Here is a 20,622-nt window from a genome sequence, read left to right as displayed (position 1 = left end):
AAAACAGGGGAAAAAAGCCCACCTCTAATGAATGTTAACTACTCCGTCTTTTCCAAAGGTATACAAGATGTCAACATGTACTGTAAATGTTTCTAAAATAATTACCAAACGACATTAAGTGGAGCCAATTATGTTCATGTTCAGGTAAGTTCTAATTGTTTTCCACATAACACTAATAATGCTGCACATTCTTGTAGCTGCAGCCACGAAGACAGATGTGGGCAATTAAGAGAGAAGAACTCAGCTTATTCAATTTTACTATGATCGTTTCGTCTTGACTTGCAATGATCCCTTCTATTTTCACTCAGGCGTTACAACTGGAAATGCTTTTGGTATGAGTTCAGACAGGCCTAGGAAAAGGTGTCCGCGCAGCACTGCAAGAATGTGCCTCAAGAAACATACCAGTCTCCATGAAGAATTTAATTCTCGTAACTCATTTTCTGCTGACAGTTTTACAGTCAAATGGAGACATAGGGTACTTAATGGGAAATGAAAGGTATAAATATAGTATAATTTGCTGCTGCACGTTCACTTGAGTCAGAATTCTTCATCCTGTCTGCTCACGTCATCCCTTTCCATGCCAAACTAAAATTTGTACTGTACTTTTGCTGCACAAGTTCAAAGGAACAGTTATTGCAGTATTGTTAACATTTAATTACCAACTTGGAGCACAATTATACTTCATGTCAAAGCCAAATTTTCTTCCGCATTAAAAAAAGTAATTAAACAGAGTCAGAGTTGAAGATATAAATGTTACACTGAAAGAAAAAAAATAGATCAGAAGCAATGTGTAAACTTTTTTCTTAATGATTATTTTCCAATGCCTAATTGAAATACTGGAAAAGTTGCGTTGTTCAGGGTTATGCATTTCAGTCGATGTGAGTGGCAAGGAGAGGAAGGGATTATCTTCTTTTCAAGCAAATAAGGCAAAATCCTTTGGAGTGGGATAGAAATCTGATATCTGAACCCGACTGTCAATTTTATGGCATATGTTTGTAAACCTACGGCAGTCCATAGACATGATTTAATGCACCAACAGAAGGAAAATGAGCACATGAAACACTGACAGTGGCTTACCCAAGTAAACTCTTCTAACATTTTGTGTTACAATGGCAAAGCCCAATGCATTGTACTGTGAGCTTAGTGATAAACTAAAACAAATCGGGCACAATTATGAAAACAAACTTTTTTTTTTAATCTTTTGAGCATTAAAGACAAGGAACATATGGAGAACATGGATGTTTGAGTAAAAAACAAACAGACAAATAGATACATTTGTCTACAATATGATTTTTCATACATCATGGTTTTCATTTCAGACTAATCAATACATAGTGCACACACAATCCCTTTTCCCCAGCATTTGGCAAATTTCACCAACTCCATTCTTAAGGATGTAAGTCTCTGCTTGTAATAGATTTCTTTCAAAATTTCACACCACGGGTCCAACGTCGAAGGTTCAATTTGCAGCCATTTTCGGGTTATAGTATAGTAGCTTTTGTGCTACTTGCTAACAACATATTCAGGAGGTATTTAATCCTTGTGCAGGACTGTTTCTTTTCGGGTACTTTACCAAAATAAAAGGTAGTGAAGGAAAAATCTAGCTCCACCCTCATTATTTTTTTTTAATCTCATCAAAAACCGTCCTCCTGTCCATTTTTGGACAGGCCCAAAAGATGTTGTAATGGTTAGCCATAGAAGTTTCAAACAGTCTCCGACAGAAACTACAACTCTGCATGCTTGTTTGCAGTGCTGTTGTTTTAGGAGTAATGAAAAATCTTATTACATGAGTCCAGTCGAACTCCCTCAATGATCTTGAGTTTGCCTTGGGAGCTTGAAGCTTACATATTTCCAACCAGTTCTCTTCTGACATTTGAGATTCTGACTCCTTCTACCATTTTTGTTGATGTAAATAGTAGAGTGGTTCTTAGAGCCTTGTATGAGTTTATATATTCTTGAGACCAATTTTTTCATCATCTTTTTTGTCTGCATGGTGAAATATAGAAATCATGTTGTATTCTTTTTCTTCTTTGATTAGAATTTTTTTATTATAATAGTCTCTAACTTGCAGGTATCTAAAAAAATCCTACTGTCCCAAACAAAATGTGTCCAAAATTGTCTTGTAACTCAGAAATTTACCATTTGAAGTGAGCAAAACAAAATTATGCGATACCTCTCCTGACCTGCTGTTCAAAGCCCCAGTCCAACCTTGCAGGTTTGAATTCTGGATTGTGTTCTACCCTGTTTCTCCAGGTCCATCTTATTAATATCTTAAACTGCATCTTAAAATCAAACGTGGTCCATCAATTCAGGATGTTTTATTGACTTTCAGCTTGATCTTTATTTCTGAACCTTGACTGCACTGGAGCATCTGTCTGTGTAATTTCCAGGGATATCCATTTAGCTTCATAATTTGGAATGCATCAGTATGCTAAGCGATTCAATCGTGCAGCGTAATAATAATCCTATAGGCAACGGCAAGGCTCTGTCTTCGTTTTTTCCGCTGCACTGTCTTAAACTGTACCAAAGGCCATCTACTTTTCCCCAATGAACCTTGAAATACACCTATTCCCCTTACAGAATTGTTTCTAGTGAACCTTCAGGGCAATGGCTAGAAGAGATAAAGGAGACATGGCAAGACATTCAGTTTGCTCTATTGCTCATATCTAGGGGGATGAAGGTCCATCTAGAGATATCAGGTTTCTTTACTGATGGGACAGTAGTTGTTTTCAAAGCGTTTTGATATTTCTATTGTTCAGTTTATTCCTAAATATTTTAGTGTGGGGGAGTCTCCTTTGAGGTCATATTCCCTTTTTATAAATCGATCGGGTGTATAATTAAATGTGAGGGTTTAAGATTTTTGGAACATTTATTTTATATCGATAATGCAAATTATTCATTTTTAGCAGGGACCTTAACTTGAGGATACTTGAATCAGACTTTGTAATAAAACACAGGACATCCTCTGCAAGCATACAAATCTTTCGTTCCTCACCTCTGATCATAATCCGCCTTATCTCAGAGTCCTCTCTAATTGCGTGAGCTAAGGGTTAAGTAAATAACGCCAATAAAGTGGGATTCAGGAGGCCCTGTCGTGTCCCTCTTTCCAGATGGATCGTTTGTGACAAGGTCCCATTAACCCTGATCTGATTCTTGCTGTTGGAGAGGAATAAAAGGCTTTAATGTATTTAATTAAATCTTCTTTTAAACTAAGTCTTGCAAGGACCCTAAAGATATTGCCAACTCACCAAATAAAAAGCCCTTTTTGGCAACTAGGCTGACCAACATTGCAGTGATGTTTTCTGATGTAAAATGACTTATCAGTTGAAGTGCTCTCCCTAAGTTATCTTGTGTCTACTGTATCTATTTTATACAAATCCCATTTGATCCAAATCTACCAGATGTGGAATGATAAGCTCTAGCCTCTTGGATAGGATTGAAATAATTAACTTTTTTCAACCTATGGTTGGGGTGTTCAGGGTGATGTCCAGTGTTAGTTTTTCACCGCATTTTAAAAGTATGTGAAAATATTCCTTTTCAGACTTATCTGATCAGAGCACCTGCGTCCGCATCTTTGCTGTTTCCCCTATATGGCTTGTTGAAAATAAGGAACAAGACTTGTTATGGTTTTGTTTTAACAATGGCTCTTTTCTTGTCACCCACCTTAAAGTCCAGATTTGTGGAGTGTGTGACTTGTAATTTCCCTGTTTCTCCCACCTGAGCTACAGTTCTCTTCAGCTGCTCCAAAGTAACTATGGGCCTTGGCTGCTTCTCTGATAATCGCTCTCATGCCTGGACTCACAGTTCAGGCGGACAGCCTCGTCTTGGATGAGTTTGGAAGGTTTGTCTTACTCTTGCAGAATATAGATACAACAGTGCCCAATTAGATGTTTGAAGCTTGGGATACTGTTTTATGACCTAACCCTGCTTTAAACAGCTTTCTGGCTGGATTGTTTGGCATTGTGCTGCTCAGTCTCTATAATGCTGTTTCTTCACCAATGTTCTCTAAGAAATACTGAAATTATATTTAGGTGGGTTCCATTTATGGGTTAGGTGAGCTTGGAAAGCCACAGGCTACAGTGGATTTCATAGAATCTTTCAAAAGGAGGCTGAATAAAAATGTATGTCACAGTTCAGATTTTGTATTCGCAGTAGAAGTACCAGCAGCAGTCCGTGTGTTGCCATTTATGCCCTGCTGCTTTCCCTTTTTGTTGGCTTAAAACACGTGACATGTTTGCCACATTGGTACATGGGAATAACTTCAGCTGCCACAACCTCAGATAAAATCTAATTTAGTCAAGAAGGGGCGGATTTCAGATGTAAGCCCAGTGGAATGCAAACATGTTCCACTTCAACGTGCTATTATCTCACCCAGCTATCCAGTCAGGTTGATTGTTTTCATATTTTTGAATGCGATTGTGGAGTTATGTGTCTTCTCTATTAAGCAGCCAAATAAAAAGTAGTTTCACGGAGGGAAGTTTGTCTTTATATTATTCAATAAACCCAAAAATTGTTTCCCTTCATATTAAGTCAGAACGCCATAACTTTATTCAGCGACTTAGCCCACGTCACGTGCGGAACCAGCTTTTTATCAGTACATCAAAACACTTCCAGCAGAGCCTGCTGCTGCCATGGTAACAGGGTATTTTGTTTGGTTAGTCCTGTAAAAAAATATTTTTGAGATGAGCACACAAGTTAGCGAGTTTCGGATGTGTTTTTTTTTTTTCCGGTGCAGTTTAAAACAATTACGTCATTGTTTGCAACGTTTTAATTCGACGTTGCTGACCGGAAGTTGTGTCGTTTGCATTTCCAGCATCCCGCGATTAAAACTCTACGCGTCGAGAAGGACGATGAACTGCGAGTCTTCGACGGGAACTGCGTAAGTGTCTGATGTAGCTGCTGGTTGTGTTTTCTAACGGAGATGCGTAAAACTGAGCTGGTGTTTAACCCTCAACGTGCAAAGGATGCAACAAGTGTTTGAAAGCCGGGGGCACCTGCGCAGTCTCACTATGAACTGCGTGCAAAACTTTACTTTCTCCACATTACCTGTTATAACCAGGTGTTCACGTAGAACTGACCAACTGGGGTGCTTGACATTAACTCTTATTTTGCAGTGTTAAAAAGGTACAATTTTACGCTTCCGTACAATTTAACCTAAATTTAGTTAAAATTGACTCGATATTTTGACAGTTTGCAGCTGTTGACACCCGCCTCCCCCCATTACGATTTAAAACAACACATAATCCTGTTTTAGTACGTTCGAGTGAAAGAAATTTCATTAACAATCATTTTATACACATTTAAAGACAACATAATGCTGCTGTACCATAAAATCCTTGAACGCACTCAGAAAACTGTAATTATATATATATATTTTTTAATGTCTGGTGGTAACTGGTTTATTCTAGATGAACAGTAAATTTCATAAGCCATTTAATATACTGTCCAAAGTGACAAAGCCTCAGTGCAAATAACAAAGAGTACTATTCTGCATGTTCAGAAATCTGTTGAGTCATTTTATAAGGAGTAGCTATGTACTAAATGTCCAGTCTTATTAACCACACAAAGTATACATTTACAATTAGTATGAAGGGGTCAGTTATCACCGAGGTATACCAATGTTTTTAAAAGTTATGGTTTCAAATTAGGTAAAGTTTTCCTTCATATCCATGTCCGGTTTTAAGAGACTTTGGGACCCTGGGCTAGGGCAAGAGTTAGGCACCCTATTCATATAGGCTTATTTTATACATATAAATTACAATAGGCTAATAGTAAGTTATGCATAAAGTTTACATTTTATGGGCCTTATCCAGTGAAAGACACAGTATATACAAACTGGAATGACATTTGTTTTTTTTAAAGGATTACTTTTAGAAATGTCTTTTCCTCATCTGTAAGAAACATAGTGTGGCACAGCACTATCCCTTTCCCTTTCTGCTGCTGTGCACGGCCAGTCAGCAGGCTGAAAAAAAGGCTACACATTTCTCTCATTTACAACAGTTTACATTGCAATGGGAATATTCCCAGCTGCTATAGGAACAGAGACAGTCATGGTGTGGAAACTAAGGGAGCGCCACCTATCACCCTTATCAAGGGTAACCATGTTTTAAAACTACAGTTGTGAGCAAGCTGAGGCTTGTTGTTTAGTAGCAGACTTCAGGCTTGCTACCAGAAGGCTTGATAATTAACCTGCTAACATCAGCTTATTAAACCTGTGCTACTTTGAAAATTGCAAAACAGCTAAAAAAAATAAATAAATAAAATAATAAATGAATAAATTACTTTTGGCATTATTAGTAGATATTGTTTAACATTCTGATATTATCATAGGTATAATTATCAATGTTATAATATTTTTATTGCAGTTTGAATGGTCACAGTTTTTTTTTTCCTTTGTTTTGCAAATACCATGATACCACAGGTTATACACCTAGAATCTCATATGGACCTGTCCCTAACCAGCAGCACACAAAATTAGGCTTGTGTTTGCCTACTAAGACTTGCTTTATTACATAGCTGTTACCTAAAATGTCCTTAAATGCTTCTACAGTCACACTAAAAAGAAAGTACACACTATCAAATTTTAAAAAGATTTAAAGCTAACCTTTAAAGCTAACACACCAAAGATTCCACCATATCATGATTTATTCTACAAAAATGTACAGTACTTTACTAGTACTGCACAAACAAAATAGATTTATAGCATGATAGGTATGTCTTATCTGTTGTGCCTTCCGTTTTCGTGGGGAACTCATTCGTTTCCTCCCATTCATATTTTGGTGTACTTGTTCTGTCGGCTTTTACCTTTTCTGTCCTACTTCCTCTATTTTACCCTATGATTTGGTTCCCTTTTTTTGACATAACAAATTATTGTCATTCTCTCCCATAACTATATCTTTTACATTTAATTAATCTCTGTTGAAAGTGAAAAAAGGAAAACATTTATGGAAAAGTGGAGATGATTGGAGAAAATAACGTTCAACAGGAGCAAAGTAATGCCCATGCTTGAAATAGATTTGGCCCTGCATGAAAAATACAATGTTTTTTCTCTCAGAAAGCAGCAGATCTTTCGTCATTACACTGGAATCAAAAGAGAAGTGCCACAAAGAGTTTGATTGCATCATTGTACTATCCACAGACCAAATTCCTTTTGTTCTGACTAATTTATTCAGCTTCTTGACAATAAATAAGATTTTTTGTGTCCAATATAAAAACAAACATTTTTTTATGTGTTTAATATTAACTTTGTCACTAACTTAGATAATGTCATTTTGTCTTAGCGAAGGGCCCAAATACTAAGAGTGGGTGAGGCAAAAACAGAGTTTTTAATAATGACAAAATAAGAAAACGTAAGCTTACAAGGAGAACCGCAGGAGGAACTGGTCATGGTGATCAGGTGATTAACATGCAACACAGAGTCATGGAATACCAAACAGTTTAACAGCGGAGAACAATGAGAGACCAAGAGCTTAAATACTGAGGCAGGTGTAGGAAATGAAAAAAAGAACCAGATGTGCTAATCAGAGGAAATGTAGAGCAGCTGGGAAAGCTGGGAAGCTAACAGAGAGAGATTAATGAACACAAATGGACTAAGAAACTAAAGATAGTAAGATATTAAATAATTCCAATAATAGAAAAGAACAGAAAACAAGAATACACTTACAAACTAAATACTAAGGATGGAAAACAAAGGTTTGTTTTAAATAATTTGGAATGAGGCCCAATTAGCTTTAAAACTAATTAAAGGTAGAGTTGATGATTTTTCTGGAAGACAGTGAGAAGGAAATGGGGAATAGTCTTTTTTGAAGTGTTTGTACTATATCTGGTTTCATCTGTGCCTTTTTTGGGTTGTAAAATTATCTTCACGTCTTGCAAATATGTGCCGGGCTCTCATAGAAGGGAGCTATACTTAGGCAGCATCTTGCCTTGTAATTAGTTTTGAATGCCGTTTTTGACTTGGCTTCGCTACCGTGCAATGTAACACTGATGCCTGTTTGACTTTCTTTTTGGTTTTCTAGTATGTTGCTGTTTTAAGCCAAATAAATGGACATGCTTTGTTTTGTGAACGCAAAGATCAACTGTGTGCATGGTGTGTTACTGTAATTAAGCTCTATATGGTCTCAATTTTTGAAGTAGATCTAATCCCAGGTTGAATGCTACATCCGCAAGAGTATCCCAAGAATCTTCTGTAAGCCTGGAGCCAAAACATACCTAGTATCCAACTAGGATCCTGTATATGCCTGCTAGCTACAGGATCGTAAATCCTCAGGTGTTCCTCTAGAGGTTAGATCTGCAACTATTGGCAGCACAATAAGTACTGTTCTTGTCAGTTTTATCGTGTCTCAATTTATGCTCTAGAGGCAATTGGACCCCCACCCTCCCCCTATCTCCTTTTTCTAATTGCTTTTTTCTGAGAATTAAACCTGGCTGCCTCAGCCGAAGAAGGGTAATTTACTAGAACTGAGGCAAGGTATTACAAGGAAAATCACTGCGTTCAAGTGCTGTGAGTATATTGCCAAGAAAGTTAGGTGTGTGATTTCAGCCTAAGCAATAAAGCCATCGACCCTAAAGCTTGAAGACTTCATTGTCTCTTAGCTTTGTTGGACATTTACGTGGGAAAGCTTTACTATAATAGAGTACCATCACAGACACATGCCAGAGTGAACTGTAAAGCTCAATAAATCGTCCTTTGTAACGAGTGTATTCTGCAGCTCATGTTAAAGGTAGATACCCATGTTATATGGGTATAACAAAAAGACCAAAATCCAGTTGATTATGATAAAATAAGGCTATATACTCCAAGCGTCCATTCAGATAGTGTTCCATTGTTATAAATATTCACAAAAGGCTTTATTTACTAACAAACTGAGCAAAAACAAAGAGTAAAACAGCAAAATAATAACTAATACGCCAACAGGACGTGATAATCTTTCATAAAAACATTGTCTGCAACCAGAGTAGCTCACTGATGTGTACATTAACAAATGTCAAATTACATGGCTTTGCAGCTTTGAATATTTATTCAGCAAAGTTAAAAAAAGAAATTAAAATGGCTGTGGTTTAGAGGGCAGTCTTCAATAAGGTGGAAACCTGTTGTGCAGTTTTAAACAAAGAAAATGCACCCATCTGATCTTTCTTTTGACTATATTTGGACCTCTCAGCAAAGCTTCATCAAATGCATCCCTGTAGCAGGTTGGAAATGATGCATGCTTAGTATTGCTTACTAACCGTAAAACAAAAAAAACACATATGTTGGCCTCACCCACTGTCTTCGCAGGCAAACAATGCTAAAACAACAATTTAGAAGGTAAAGCTTAACATGAAAAAGAATCAGAATTCACAATATTCTCCGTCTTAAGTTTTCTGCTGGTTTTGGACCATATTAGTCAACCAGAAGAGATTTCTGTCTCACTGGTTTTTCCAGCTGATCTGTCTTCATTGGCCTTTTTTTGGCCTGGTATATGCTTTGCTTTGGGGTTGTTTGAATGTTGATGTCAGACTGAAGTCTTTTGGGTCTAAGGTCAGTTTCAGCGTCAGCTTTTCTACAAAGGTTTCCTATTGTTGTTCCAAATGATTGAAAGAAGCAACATGTGATTGACAGTAACAAAAAACAAAACCTAACAACAAACTTGGTAATTGTGATCTGCAATACGGTTCAATATGGTGCATTGCTTTAACAGGCAGCTTGCTTAAAAACGTTTTTTACAAGACAAAACTGACACAGTATTTTAAACCAATGTATTGTAATGGATGAATTAGACTTGGGCGAGTTACAATTATTAAGGTATAACAATGTCTTAACTAGTTATAGTTTCTAAACGGGAAAAAGAAATCCCTGTTACCATTACGGTAATCTAGTATCAAAGACAAAGAGCCTCTCTGCTCTTATTAAAAAATAATAAATTCATCTGTTTGAAAATATTTTCTATCGGAAAAAGTATCAATTGTCATGGCATGAAAAGTAAAAGAGCTCATCTCATCACTCTTTTGAGAATATCACTGTTTTAAGACTACAGACAGCCAACTGGTTGCAGGCTACATGAGCAGATAGCCCAACCAATTCCACAAATGATATTAGACCATTTTGCTTATGTTAGATTTAAGAACAGAGAAGCAAAAATTATCAATTTTGTACACTTGAAAGCTTGCACTAAATGTAGAAGGCGGCTTCTCCACATGATTGTTTAAGTTAATTTATCGAGGCCAGAACAACAAAATAGGTGTAATAGATATCATCATTAACGGCAATAATGCATAATATGTAGTGATTTTATCAGTGCTTTTAAAATACTTACACTTTTTTATTTATAGTTGTTGAAGTGTGAAAATGGTTTATACTTTTATGCAAGATTATAATACTGTAAGTATTATGCGGTATTATTATACTGTCTTTCCTACTCATCCATTGAAGATAATACAGCATTTTATTAGGAGAAACACTCACGCATGTTTATTCATTATCTCTTTTGGAAGAGTAATGGAAAGTAATGTGTAATGTCTGTTTTTTCCTTTGTTGTAATACATGTAGCAAACAATGCATTTTAAATATTATTTTCCTTATAATATATATCATATAGTTACTTGGATATTTAACTAGCATTTGATGTGATCACAGAATTGACATCTTTACTATGTAAATAGGTGTTAGAAATACCAAGACTACCGATTACAAAAAGTGCAGGGGATTTTTTATTGCAAGAAAGAATAAAAAATCTTAGTCATAGATGTAAAAAATCAATAAAATAAAAGTTAAACTTTCAGTTTTCTGGTTTTCTCTCCCTCTATATTTTTGTTTTACAATGAAATGCACTTCCGGCCCAAAAAGTCCTCCCTTCTTTTTCATTTTTTTTTTATCTTCCTCTCTTAAAGCGCATGAAAGAAGGGAGTGGTGTTTGGGCAGTCATGTGACTTTTTGTCCGAAAACACAATTGCCGGTGTTTGCCATTGGCCGGCTTTCTTTGAAAGAGCGTTGGTTTCCAAGGTGACGGGGGGAGAATGGCGGCACCGCTTTGCCTTTCTCCGCAGCTGCCCCCCTCCCCTCCGCATTGCCCTGAGCCGGTCTCCCTGACACTGCAGCCTGTTGTGGTGGATCAGGTAGCATGTGAGAACGACACAGACACAGACAGTCCTAGAGTTTCCTCGCTCTTCCTCCTCTCGCTCTTCCTCCTCTTCTCATCAGAAGGGCCCTCATACAGACTATTAGATTGCAGGAGGTGAGTTAAACAAATGTGTTTTGCTGTAATTGCGTTTGAGCTTCTCTCGCTTAACATGAGGCTGAAGTTGTTTTTTTTAGTATCAAAACTAAAACAAATAGAGAATGGAGTGCAACCAGAACAGCTGTTTCAAGCTTTTTATAGTTGAATCGGTCCTTCGTTCAGTTGTCATAGTTACCGCATCATTTAACTATTATAACTCTGACCCAGTCATGTGAAACCATGTAGATTTGTTTCCTCATGATAGGACACACATATATTCTAGTTTAAAGTTAAATAAAAAGTACTGACACATGGAATCAGTAGTTTGTATGTCGTGTGGTGTTGGTCTGAAACGTGCTGCTTTGTTATTTCCCATAAGTCTCTGATGTGATGCAATACTGCTTATATACCTTTAACAAGAAAGTGATGAGACAACCAGCAGCTTAACTAACCATTACTGTAACATCATTTAGGGGGGAAAAAGGCTATGAAGGAATAGCCAATCAGTTTAGAGCAGCTGCATACCAATATGGCTGTATAAGTATTTATTACACAAAGAATTTACATTTATTTTTGATAATATTCCAAATGGTTTTGAATGTCTTGAGTTTCATTTAGTCTTATTATTATTTCATGATAGTTTAATCAGCAGACTCATACCTTAAAAGCAGTGGCGTACGCTCAAAGTCACAATGTGGGAAACCACTTCACCTGAAAGCTGAAACATCATCAGCTGTCGTTGGCACATGACAAAGTCTTGTGCATTTAAAATATTTTTAGGAAATGCAATGTATTGTTCAATGTATTATATTTGCGAAACAGTAGGTAACAATGACACCAAACAAATTCATTTGTACATTACATCAAACTTGCTGTGACTGTACCTGTGTTGAGCGTTTAATATTTTGGATAATGAAATACGGTGCAGATTTTACAATTCTGAGGTAATTGGCATTTATTTTGTAAAAAAAAACAACAACACTTGGGACATATCATAAGTATCATAAGGACAAGATAGTTCTAGTCCTTTACTATCATCCTACAGCACAAAAAAGGATCAGGAAATGTAAGCTTCCTTCCATGAATGATAACAACACAGATCTAGCACTACCAAACTGGGGTAGTGGTGAAATGGGATTCAACCGGTAAGTGCAAAACGCAGTTAGCAATATTGAGCATATCCACCCTAATGTACTGCATAGTTAATGTCATCTCCATATCAGTGTGCATAATATCAGTATCACAGAGAAATGACTGGATTGAAGTAAATTTTACCTCTTTTTATCAATACTATGGTACTCCTAAGCTGGGTCTGTGGTATGTTGCAATAAACTCAAAGCCGTCTGACATTTAAACAGCAGAGATGAGTACTGTAGTTGTTCATTTAATGCAAGTCATATAATTATTGTGACTTTTATTAATAATATCGAAGATGACATGTTTTTCTGATACCATACAGCACTAATGGCACTCATTGGTAGAGCCAAATGGACCATATTTTAAACTAAGACTGAAAAATACTATGTTCAATTTGTCTCAGACCTAAGAGCTTTGATCTTGAAATGATGCCATGACTACTTTAAGTCTGTTTAAGTTGCAGTTCTGAAACCCAGTGGGATTTATCTATTGTGCTCCGTAACCAGCCTATATACGATTACCAACGGAAATCTGTAACAACATATTATGTTTTCAAACAGTCAGGAATCGATTTTTACAGATTGGAATTGTCGGGTGGTATGGGATATTGAGAGACAAACTGTCAAAGGTGCACGTATAAGGGCAATGTCTACAGCTTTTACTGTTTCTTATGCACAGCAGCCATATTCAATCTGATCTGGGAGTTTATCTCTGACTTTCCAAGTTGGAATGCCCTCCTCAATATGGCTTCCATTTAATCTTTCCAACTTGTAACTTTGAAATGAGATGCATGGTGTCCAAGACCTTTCTGCCTGGAGTTTGCCTGTTCTCCCAATGCACATGTAGGTTCTCTCCATGTGCTCTGGCTTCCTCCCACAGCCTAAAATCATGCACATTAGCTGAATTGGTCTCTCCAAATTGGTCTTAGGAGTGAGTGTGTCCGTGCATTGCTGTTTGACCTTTGAGTTTCTGTGTGAGGGCTGGAATATACCCCTCTTCCACCACCACCACCACCACCACCACCACAAAGCAACCGTAACAAGGAAAAAGTGGCTGCAGACAATAAATGGATGTGTCGGCATTTTGCCAACGTCTCATTGTTTATAAATCATTGATCAACTTCTTTTTTTAACAAAAAAAAAAATCAATTTCATTTTTAAACAAATTATCTGTGACAGGCAGAAGTAAGATGCTGGGAAGAGCTGAAGCCAAGCACACATTTAGTCATCAATAGTAGTAGGCAGTCGATATTCTGTGACATAAGATCTCACATTTCTTGATATTAATTTTCATAACTCCTGACAGGATCTTGACTAAATTTAGTAAATTTGACTCTGCTGACTTGCTTAAAAATTGATTTACTTCAGATCTTTACTGATCTGTTGATGCTTTTTATACTTTCAGTGTGTTAGAACCATTGAGTTTCCAACAAAGTAGTTTCTCTTTTGGCTAGAGTTCGGCACTAAATCCACATAAAGATATCCAGAGACTAGATTATATTTCTAGTGATATTTAGTGATATTTCTCCTAAATGAGAGCTGAACAGTGTCTTTATTTATTTATTTATTTATTTATTTCTATGAAAGATTCAACAGCTGGACATGATCCCTTCTCCACTCGTCATGGCATGGACACAATGAGGCTTCTGTTCAAGAACTGTGCAGCTTTGAGAGGGTTTTCTGGCACAGCTATCGTCCTCAAGTGGTGTCCTTTGAGCTCCCTGTCTTCGTCCCAACCAACCAGGTGGCGGCAGCTATGTTTGGTTACCGTGGCAACTCTTGAATCTGACTCCCGAAACCTCCCTCAGGTGCACTTTATCAGATGACCTGCGCACTTCTTTGAACTTAGACGCTTGGCACAAGCTAGCTTCAGTCTATTGGCACTTTACTCCCGGACTGACAAGTAAACAGCCAGACTACCCCTGTAAAGGATGGCAAGTCTTTGTCGTTTTCTATCTACCACAAAAGTGTGGAAATGTTGGGATTTTTTATCCCTTAGGTCCCGTCCAAAGTAATTCTAAACAAAGAAATGAAAGTCAAGCTCAGTTGACTCATTTGATTAAACCTAACCATCTTCCAACTACATTTAGAAATCAATGGAAGCCAATATCCATCCATTTTCCGAACCGCTTTATCCCTCATGGGGTCGCGGGGGGGGTGCTGGTGCCTATCTCCAGCGTTCACTGGGCGAGAGGCGGGGTACACCCTGGACAGGTCGCCAGTCTGTCACAGGGCAACACAGAGACAAACAGGATAAACAACCATTCACGCACACACTCACACCTAAGGACAATTTGGAGAAGCCAATTAACCTAACAGTCATGTTTTTGGTCTGTGGGAGGAAGCCAGAGTACCCGGAGAGAACCCACGCATGCACAGGGAGAACATGCAAACTCCATGCAGAAAGACCCAGGGGTGTACTCAAACCCAGGACCTTCTTGCTGCAAGGCAACAGCGCTACCCACTGTGCCACTGTGCAGCCCCGGAAGCCAATATGTCAAAGTTTTTTTCTTTTCTTTTTAGCTTTTATTTTGAAAACCCAAACATCATATTTGAATGGAAAGGCAATATAACTTATCTGTATTTATTCAGCAAAAATTTGTTCAGGGAGGTTTATTGGTATCAGGCAGTAGTTAATCAAGTTGTCCGGACTGAGGCTGGAAATGAATGAAACTAACGTAACATATAGTTTTCCCACTATAAAACAAAATGCCGCTGTCAGGTTTTCAATTGGTTTTGCAATTGTGATTTGACTGGATATGATTCACCGTTGCAGCAACACAACTTTCGCATTCTGTGCAGGGGACTTGGAGACATTGTAGTATTGCTTTGGACGACTAATGCGCTCCACGGTGGATTTACACGTCAGGTGTGTGACTGCTGTGCCTCTGTGTCTCAATAACTGAGGTGACACCAGCAGAATATGGCGTTTTACCAGTGGTGAGCACGTGTGGGAAACAATTAAATGAAAACCATTAAAGAGAAAGATTTAAATAGATTTAAGTTCTGAAGATGACCGTTATCCTTTTCACCGCTCGATGTTGCCTCATCAGTTGTTAACTTGGCTAAAAGCTTTAAGCCTGAAATGCCATAAGCAGGAACTCTTCCTCTGTCACTGCTGTATTCTTTAGGTAAAGAGCACATCAGTTTATTTATTTATTTATTAAGACTCCATGACATAATCTGTTAAAACTTGCTCATCCAGAATAGTGTATACTAAAATCAATAGATCAAATCTTTTTGTTCGCCATCGTCCATTTACTGTCTACCCTTACAACCTGCTCTTACATCAGGGGATCAGGATGTTCACTTTTCAGAAATAATATTTGTGAAATCATGCATTAAAAAAAATAAATTTCTTGTATGCGACCTCATTTTTAATGATAATCACACAGTTATTGAAAATGAAATACCCCTATGGCCTTTTACTTTAAGATACTTTCAACTAAGATGTAGGATTGGATAAGGGCAATGAGGTTTATGAATTAGGGCTATGAATTCTCTGTTTTCGTTAAGTTCATATTAAATGACTAAAGAGTCGGCGTGAGCAGGAAGTCGGGTTGGACCTTGTGTCATTGATCCACGGTCTGGTATTGTATTACTGATGCAACCAGGTGGAAACTGGCGCTGTGGTCTTGTTGTCGCCTCTGACTGGCTGCCATGATGTCACCGCTGCTGACCCGACAATCCTGACATTCCTTCTGGTTGTGTTTTATGCCAGCGCGGAGCAGAATTTGCAAGGGACATGTGGGAGAGACGCAATGACTTGCACACATATGGCCTTTGTCTAAGCGCTGATTAATAATCCGGCATATCCGTCGACAAACACACACGTCATTAATTCAGTCTCATGCTCATGCCCCCTCAAGCGCGCACTCAAGAACACTTGAACCTGAATAGAGACGGTAATGGCAGTCTCACCGGCCTAGTTAAAATTCAACCCATCTTAAAGTGCCTGTGCTTGAAACTCTGGCAAATCGGTTATGCATTCACTCAGTACTTTTAACTAAAATGTCTGTTATTAGAATGCCATGATTAAAGAGATCCATCTCTATTGTGAGCCAGCATCATCATGCGTTCGTGTGTGCAAGCACTCATTTTTTTTCTGTCCTTGTGTGTGTTTGTGTGTGTGTGCTTAGAGTGTATGATTGTAAGTACAAAAGACATGCTAGCTGTAACACGGCTCCAGCTTTGCTTTGATCCTGTAAAGCCACTGGAGGAAAGAGACGACAGGCCTGCTGCAGTGAAAGCTTTTAAAGGCTGTTGTTCCTGCAGGTGTTTACATTGGACGGATTGTTCTGTCCCATAGACACTCAGTACAGACCTGGAACAGATTAGTAAGGTAAACAGCATTAAAAACTGGGAGGACGACGGTGGACATGGAGGATGAATAGTTTTGTTTATAGTTTTAGAAAATGTATTTCATTCTTCACAAAACAATACAAACACAATACAACTTATAACATCTGAACGAAAAGGAGCAGTATGAAAAAAATCTTAGTTTATCTGCCCCCTTACAAAAACAGTTAAGCCAATAATGACAAACATCGGACACAAAATCGGCGGCAGGCCGACCAGCAGCTGATTTACAAACAGCTATGTGAACATTTCTTAAGTTACGCCTTCATTTCATTTCTGAGCATTTATATCAAGCTCAAAGAACGAAAACAATTTCACCCTATTCATTATATTTTCTTAACATTGTGTCTTTTTCCAAACACATTAGTTGATTTAGCTTTTTTTAATTTCTTTCTCCAGACTGTTTCATAAACTAACTCCGTACAAAGAAACACGTCTCTCCAGTACTTTAGTTCTAGACCTTGGTTTTACAAATATTTCACAACCTTTTAAATTATAATTACTTTGCCTTTTTTTCCAAATGTCTTTCGGCTATTACTTGGTAAACATGTTGCACGAGATTTGCACATAAGCTTCCAAATACTGCAATCGACTAAATCACAAAATTTTAATTCAAAACTGTAATTCAAAGAATAATGGATTTGATGGATGTCTATATCAACTTCCACTTACAATTCTTATTGCCCTTTTTTGTAAAATGAAAACTAATTTTTATGTATGTTTTATATGTATTTCCCCATATTTCTATGAAATAAGTCAGATATGGAACAATCAAAGAATTATATGGTAGATAAAGTGCATTGTATTCAATTAATCTTTTACTTTATATAACCAAGCAATTATTTTAGCCATTTTTGTTTTTACACCGTTAATATGCGATTTTTCAGGAAATATTTTCGTCAATAATAACACCCAAAAGCTTAACTCACTCTTTCGGTTTTAGTCTATATCCAGAGATAGTTCAGAATTTCTGCCACCATCACCGAATACCATGAAATAAGATTTATCAAGATTGAGGGATAGTTAATTTACTCTAAACCACTGCTTACTTTTTTCCAGTTCTATTTAGACCACTTCTTTCACATGTTCTTTATTGTCTCCTGAATAGAAAAAAAAGTTAATGTATTCCTCTGCAAAAGAATACATTTTAACAGAAATTGAAAAACTGATGTCTCTGCAGAAACATGTTTGGTAACAAAGTGGAGCTGGTTGATTCTGGTGGAGACAGGTTGGCTGGGTGTCAGTAAGTGTGTTTAGGGTGGGCTTGCAAAGCTCTTTTTTCACCTCTCACCTTTGACCCCCACCCACCTGATAGCTCTCCTCTTAATAAAGCCAAATTTCCTCTCCAAACAGAGCCCCACTTCCCTGGGCTTTTGTTCTTCAGATCCTCGTTTATTTCTCAGGTTGCAGATCCTAAGTCACGCGTTATGTCTCTCAGTGGACGTACGTTTGTGTGTCTTTCTTCAGGGAAATCCTGTGCTTGGACGTGGAGCAGACGCTCGTGGCAGTCTTATTGAATCCACTTCCTTTTGTTCTTTGAGAGGTGGCACTTCTTGCATGGGGCAGCAGACAGGAAAGAGTGAAAGACACTATTGGGCCTGTCATCAGCGACCCATCTTTGGCTGGAAAGCTGAGGTCTTTCTGACAGTCCCAGCTTTCTGCTTAAGCTCGTTTTATCCTATTCCCATTTGCAGATAGCAACAGCACAGGACGGCACCGTGTGACACTAATGGTGCAGCGTTATCTCAAGAGACAGCGAATTCTCCGAGAAAGTGACTTTAGCATCCAGAGGGTGGCTGGAGAAATCTCTGGCTTAAAAAAAGTGGATGAAATGATCATTCCGGGCCTGTTTTGCCCCCAAGCTAGCTGCTTTTATCTTATTCACTTGAAATTAGAAAAAAAATCACAATTTTCTTTATTTCTTTTTAAATAGCCTTTCAAAATGCAACAAAAGGTCACACGAGAGCAATAGGATTGTTTTTTTAATAGTGACTGCTATGTATGAAGCACGTACAGTTAACACATAAAAGAGAAAAAAATGTAATGTATGTGATGTTTACCAGACCAACAAACACTTTTTTATAGGTTTTAACTGGGATTGAGACGTTTAAATCAGGTGGACAACTGCCCTGGTTCACCATTTCTTGTTGGTAAAGTAAAATCCTACTGACTTGCAATGCTTTCAAACCATGAACTTCCTCTCGAGGCAGGTTTCTGAGAGGAAAACAAACGTCTTTGTCAGGTCTTAAGGTTTTGCTACATGTTAACTTGCCAATCACCTTAGCTGGTAAACACCATCCTGTCATTATATGATATACAAGACACAGCTAAACTTCTAAAGTAGCAGTAGTGGTCTGACCATAATGAGACATCAGTGCTTTATTTAGACTTGTTTGGCATGACCTTTAGTCGCTTGAAAACCAGTGTCAGCGTATGTTTGGGATTTTTAAATGCTTTTCAGAATAGAGCCGCTGTTTCCAGTCCTTCCTTTGTCCTCGTTTTAGGCTTTTAGTCCCTAATGCCCACCTGTTGAAGGTTGTATTTAGCGAAAGACTGAACAAATAGATAAAGTTATGAATTGGGTCAACTAAAAAAAAAAAATTGGAGGATCTTTAAGGGAAACTTTAATGCTTTTCAGTGTTGGTGAATAATGACAAAGTCCCCCTTTTCTGCTTCACTCAACACGCCCATACTCAAGCAGACAATTTCTTTGTCTCAGAGCCTCTTTTTGACTCATCTGAATGGAGTTAACCTGGGCTCACCACTGTTAGACACTCGTTCAGGTATTAACTAAGTTCCATAATTGAACTAGTTGTTTTTTTTAATACATTTTCATGTAAAAACAGTATTTTCAGCTTTTTGTGAATAGGGTTAAATTCTTGTCATTGTTCACTCCGGCTTCTTTCCTGAATGCAGAGGGAGGGTTGGAGGAGGGGAAGAAAAGGGTTTGTGTTTCAGTCCCACAGAAAAGAGGGATGATATGTGGAGTTTGACAAGGGAGGGTCTGGTGAGTGTGGGGGGGGGGGGGGGGGGGTTCAGCCGAGGGAGGTGCCCTGAGGAATGCCTGGAAGGTGTCAGCAAAATCTCTGAGGCTTTGGACTGATAATCCTCTGGATCATAATACCCCTCCCTCTTCTTTAAATGAACTGAATGTGACGTAGGAGAATCATATAAGCCTGCCTGGGCCCGTAAAGTGTGGTTACTTCCCTAATACCCTGCTGTTAAAATGTCACCTTGGCTTGGCACCTTAGATTTTTTTCTCGCTATGGACTTTGGTACTTAAACCCTGCCTCGGGAGGTTCTTCCTCTCGGTATGATTTGAGCGAGTTGTTTAAGGGGTTTGTCTGACAACACAGCTCTTAGACGTGCCAAAAGCTTTGCTTTATAGACAGAACAGTGGAGCAGTCCACGTAGCTGTGAACTGACACTCGATGGGCCTCTGTGACTCAGCCCGTCTAAAAGCTGCAGCATTCTTCGCGGAAGTCTTTTGTTTGGATGATTTAGCTCATCTAATTAATGGCAATTAATGCCGGCCATCTATTTTTGGAAAACCTCTGCTTTATGCAATGTGCACACTGGTTATCAGGTGCTGTGGCTGCTTGGGCTCATTAGTTTGCTGAAAATACAATCTGACAGCAAATGGATTAGGGGGGAAAAAATGGAGAACGGCTAATTAGTCTTGATGGCCTTCTGGTGTTTAGTTAATGCATTATAGATCCAGAAATACAGTTTATAGTTTTACAAGTATATGTTTGAAACTGACATTAGAAATTCTTTATTTTATATCTGCTAAATATTTTTTTCTTCATTGTTTGTATGTGAGAGGTAGTTTATTCTGTATTCTCTTATGTGCTTGACCTGACAATGGAAACCAAGCAAAATAAGTAAAATAACCAGTCGGATATTAACCTAAGAGATCTCCAAGAGAAAAT

The 20,622-nt window shown here is 38.0% G+C and overlaps 1 protein-coding gene across 2 annotated transcripts in view; it reads left to right on the top strand.

Moving 5' to 3' along the window:
- The first annotated feature begins 4,818 nt into the window (after positions 1-4,818).
- rassf7a (Ras association domain family member 7a) overlaps positions 4,819-20,622 on the top strand; it is a 51,721-nt gene continuing 35,917 nt past the window's right edge. Inside the window, exon 1 of one of the 2 annotated variants that reach the window (XM_036151463.1) lies at positions 4,819-4,879. The gene's annotated coding sequence lies outside the window, so the exon portion shown is untranslated. Of the gene's footprint in view, positions 4,880-11,127; positions 11,214-20,622 lie in introns of those variants that run through there. The other variant, XM_036151461.1, reaches the window with a different exon arrangement.

This window comes from Fundulus heteroclitus, chromosome 2 (genome assembly GCF_011125445.2).
Source record: "Fundulus heteroclitus isolate FHET01 chromosome 2, MU-UCD_Fhet_4.1, whole genome shotgun sequence".
Lineage (NCBI taxonomy): Eukaryota > Metazoa > Chordata > Actinopteri > Cyprinodontiformes > Fundulidae > Fundulus > Fundulus heteroclitus.
This window is presented reverse-complemented; position numbering and strand designations above follow the sequence as displayed.